We start from the raw sequence: 5,000 nt of genomic DNA on the forward strand, positions 1-5,000 counted from the left end.
TATTTTTTTTTTTTTTTTGGTTGGGCGATGCTTACTCTTTTCATTTTAGGATAAGATTATTAATTTTTTCCTCATTTATACGTAAATCAGTTTAGATAAGCAATTAAGAAGTGATCCTAAGTGGAACAAACAATTTGAAGTGCTATATGAAGGCCGCCGTGGTACTGTGGAACCGTGCGTGCTTTGGGGTTCGAGTGGTCTCCAAGCGCACGGGCTCAAATCCTGTCCACGGTTTCCTAGCAGGTGGGCTTTGAGATAGGAGGTACCCCAAAAAGTATTTCCTTTAGCCCATAAATTCCCGTGAAAATGCCCACATGTCAAAGATTTTAAGATACAGGTTGGTCTGGTTGGAAAAAAAAATGTGCTGATGTGCTCTACAGTAAATTAAACATTAGATATCCCTTAAGAAGTTTTGAATATTGAAAAAAAAAAACATTAGAAGCTTTGAATACTGAAGAAAAACCTTAGATATTCCATGAGAAGCTTTGAATACTGGAGAGAAACATTAGAAGCTTTGAATACTGAAGAAAAACCTTAGATATCCCATTAGAAGCCTAGCACGTGCTGTACAGGAAATGAACGGGTCAGGCTTGAATTTCTCACACTTTTTTTTATATGGAAGTGTAAAGCCGATTATGTAAATGTAAGGACGGCTTCCTTCTTGATGAAACAACTTTCACACCTTATTTATAGCTAAAGCAACATCTCAACTCAAGGAATTTTGATAGATAAATAACATAAGTCAGAAGTCGTGACTGTCAATCAACCCACATCTTCCTCAATACCAATCCATGTTTACTTCCCCATCCTTACTTCCTCTTTGTTTCTATATTTCTCATACCGTTCCCATTCTCTCTCTCTCTCTCTCTCTCTCTCTCTCTCTCTCTCTCTCTCTCTCTCTCTCTCTCTCTCTCTCTCTCTCTCTCTCTCTGTTGTGTGTGTGTGTGTGTGTGTGTGTGTGTGTGTGTGTGTGTGTGTGTGTGTGTGTGTGTGTATGAAGGAGGTACGCGAAGCATGTTGGATGTGGATAGTAGTGGGCATGGGGATGTGGAACGGGAAAGGCCTTCTATAGGTAGGGGAGCTGCTTCAGTTAGGTAGCCAGCCGTCTGTACATATATAAGCTTTATTCATGAGTATGATATAGAACACTAAAAAGATAAAAGAGACAATTCTACTGGTTTCGCTCTTGCAATTCCTTTTTCATCCGACACGTAACATCTTTTCTCACCACCTTTTTGCGTGAAATAATCCCGCGAGCCAAACCGACTTTTCACTCAATTCCTCATGTTAAAGGGATGGAACTTGCACTGCGTTTCCACGTATATTTCAATCCCACTTATATCGAGAAGAGATTTCCATCCGCTTCCCTCTTACAATTGGAATAAATTTCATGATAGGTCTCTGAACTTGGTCATGTTCTTTCACGGCCTTGTAGCTGCCAAGTCCACTGCCCTCACCTTTAATTTAGTACAAAGCTTGGTTAAATTCTATTAATGCAATGCTACGTGACGAGTATCTCTTGCTAACTCCATGCCTCCGGCGGCTTCGCTCCACAAGACTTTCTTTTTTCTCTCAGCTCTATTTTGTTGACCTCTCTAATGCAAGAACCAACCAGTATTCACAAAATTTCATACCGTTTTGAGGAAAACTCTAAAACACCCTGCCTGCTTGTGTATTTTTACTTTTTTATGACGAATTCTTTCAAGAGCACGTTTCGAGCCACTTATCCTTTAATTTTTGAGATTCCTTAACTTTGGGACTGGACTAGCACCTCAGCTGTTTTTTTTTTCAATTGCGGCTTTGTTGCCCTCTGCCGGTGCCCCATCCCACATAGAAAGAGTAATAACGAAAAATTTTAGTAAACGATAGAAAGGCATACTTGTTTTTTTTTTTTTTTTATGTAGGACAAAGGGCCAGCCAAGGGCAGAAAAAAGAAAAGATTGAAAAAAAGTGCTGGTTCTTTACAAAGAGGAAAGCGTCAGCCAAAATTAGGGAGCAAATGCCTCGATACTTCCTTAAAAAGAAAACATGTCGTAGGAAGTCGGAAATACAGATGCAGGGAGGGAGTTCCAGAGTTTACCAGTGAAAGGTATGAATGATTGAGAGTACTGGTTAACTTTTGAGTTAAATAGTTGGACAGAATAGGGATGAAAGGAAGAAGAAATTCTTGTACAGAGAGGCCGCAGGAGGAGGGAAGGCATGCAGTTAGCAAGATCAGTAGAACAGTTAGCATGAAAATAGCGATAAAAGATAGAAAGAGATGCAACATTTCGGCGGTGAGAAAGAGGCTGAAGACAGTCATTCAGAGGATGGGAGTTGATGAGACGAAAAGCTTTTGATGACACTGCGAAGGAGAGTGACATGGAAAAACAATAACCTTGAGATATCCTTCTCCTTCTTCAAGTTTTCGTTGTCTTCTTTCTTCTTATTCATCTACTCTTTCTATTTCTCTTCCAAGTACCCTTAGCCTCATCCTTCTTATCCTCACTCAGATATTTCAACGCCTGGATTATTATTTATTTACTTTTTTTCAGATTCACATAATTGACCTTTGAAGCCCGAACAAGCTAAGGGGACACTCGATACGCAAGTACGTCATAACCCACGACGCAGTAAGGAGCACCCAAGGACGTCCGCTGAAGGTACAGATAATACATAGTACAAAGACTGTTTTTAGAGGTTCTGATGCTTCTGAAAACGATTGCCTTTGGGGTGATAAATTAGTGGATTTTAGAAGTGATGGATAAAACATATATACGATAGTTCCTGAAATGATCTTTAACCCTTTCACTGCGATGCAAAACAATTCACAGCACTGAAAGCAATGTACAGAATCTTCACAAACATCTACAAGAAAGAAGGGGATACTAAATAGTAATTTTAGCTATTTCTGGCCAGTATTGTGTATGGAGATGGTTCTAAAACAAAGGATGATGCCTCAGAGTAGTAGTTAGTGTCACGAAGACATATGTTAAAAAGCAGTGAAAGGGTCAAAACAAGGTGAAAACTGTGGCATACTAGTAATGGGTAATAAGAAAATCATTAACTGATCAAGTGTCACGTCGGCAAAGTTGGTATACTTGGTTTGGTGCGATGCTGATATACCATTCTATTTCCTATGTCAAAATATTGGGCGACCATCCCTAGTGTGTAGGGATCGTGATCACCAAACGTGCTAAACAGCATCGTCCATTGCGTTAGAATGTGGATCTCTTTTTTCTTAACTATAATTTTCGGAGTTAATATACTTGTGAATAAAGAAAAAGCTGTTAGTGGAAGTATAAGTTATTTCAAATTATTGTTTGTTATGACTGTAGTAAAAGAAGAATGTTTATGAATTTGATTAATAGAAAATATCGTAGGAAGGAAAGATATTATGGAACTGAAAGGAGGTAAGTAAAATTGCTTGGTTATGGATACTATAATTGAGATAAATGGATGGTTATGGATTCTATAATTGAGATAAATGTTAGTGTTTTTTTTCAGCATTAACAACTACTAGAAACACTGGCAGATTGGGTATTAGTGAAATTGGTAAGATTTGGAGTTGCTTGTTTATGTGATGACTAGAAGGAGCTGAGTAGTGATGAAAGGCCTCGTGAAAAGAATATGGGTTTGCCTATATAATGTTACGCGCAAAAAAAATCCCGCAAAGAATATAAACATGCGAGAAAGAGACCGTTCATTATTCTGCTCTCCTTTAAAAAATATAACAGAAGGAGACTGAAAAAAAAAAGTTTGTTCTTATATAGTTTCTGAGGTGACTTGACACTCCTTTTTTTAAACACTGCTCCTTTAAGAGGACCCCTTGCCACCGTCATTCCGGACTCGATACACACTACAAGATAAGATCAAATGTCTTCCCTGGGGTCACCATTTACTGTACATGCATACGTTTGTCAAAAATCTTATCCGTGTGGTCTTGATCTCCGTGTCTTGAAAGATTAGTTTGTTTGTTGAAAGTTGATCATTGTCTAAAACACTAGTATGTTTTTATTCGTATGTTCAATAGCGTGTGTTACGGCCCGCCCGTAACATACTCCACTACCATCACCTCCTCCGCTTGTTACCTCGTTCGCCACTTCTCCGCCTCCCCTTCCACGTCACCGTCTCGTGAACCTTCCACGCTACCGTCTCATGAACCCTCCACGTCACCGTTTCATGAAGCCCCGCTACTGTCCCAAAGTTGGATTCACGCGGCCCCATTCGACTTAACCGGAAGTGTTAAGCCAGCTCTTGGCTTTCTGGAAGTCAAGTTGAGGTCCAGGCCTCAACCAGTGAACACAACGCCTCTTGGGTCTACCGTGGGATCAACCATCACCCAGCACTTCACCACTGCGACACCGCATAAGTATCACTTCCCCTCGTCCGTGTTTTCCACATTGCCTCCATATAGGATTAGGATTATTGTTAGGTATTAAGTTGGGTTCTTTATTGTTGTATTTATTTCTGTGTTATATGTATATGTGTATATCATTTTCCTGTGTTTCATGTTATATATCTGTGTTTCATGTTTCATGTTATATCTATGTGTGTCAATTTCATTATGGGTTATTAAAATAGCTTTTTAAAGTGCCCCCTTTGCATTTCTTCACCAGTTGAACCTGCAGTGTTTTTTTTTTATTGTTATTGTTCACCGGCTCCCCGATGCCAATCTTACCAGTTTAACCGGTGAACGTAACACGTGTGATGAACCTCTACGTGAAATTCTCTTTAAAAAATTTATAAAATTGTTCATTCCTATGCCTACCTCCTGAAGCAATCGAAGATAATAATGATAAAACACTGAAGTGTTTATGAGTATGCCCCATAATACTATGGTAATGAACTATAATTTCTGTTACATTGCGATTTAGGATTGTACTCTTAACGAGAGAGAGAGAGAGAGAGAGAGAGAGAGAGAGAGAGAGAGAGAGAGAGAGAGAGAGAGAGAGAGAGAGAGAGAGAGAGAGAGAGAGAGAGAGAGAGAGAGAGAGAGAGAGAGATTTTGAAATGACACT

The 5,000-nt window shown here is 39.3% G+C and overlaps 1 long non-coding RNA gene across 1 annotated transcript in view; it reads left to right on the top strand.

The window, feature by feature from the left end:
* The window catches only part of LOC123518609, a 54,322-nt gene that overhangs the window by 23,804 nt on the left and 25,518 nt on the right, over positions 1–5,000 (top strand). The window contains exon 2 of the long non-coding RNA XR_006678836.1: positions 2,535–2,642. This is a non-coding gene — a long non-coding RNA (uncharacterized LOC123518609). The remainder of the gene's footprint in view (positions 1–2,534; positions 2,643–5,000) is intronic.

This window comes from Portunus trituberculatus, chromosome 44, assembly GCF_017591435.1.
Source record: "Portunus trituberculatus isolate SZX2019 chromosome 44, ASM1759143v1, whole genome shotgun sequence".
Lineage (NCBI taxonomy): Eukaryota > Metazoa > Arthropoda > Malacostraca > Decapoda > Portunidae > Portunus > Portunus trituberculatus.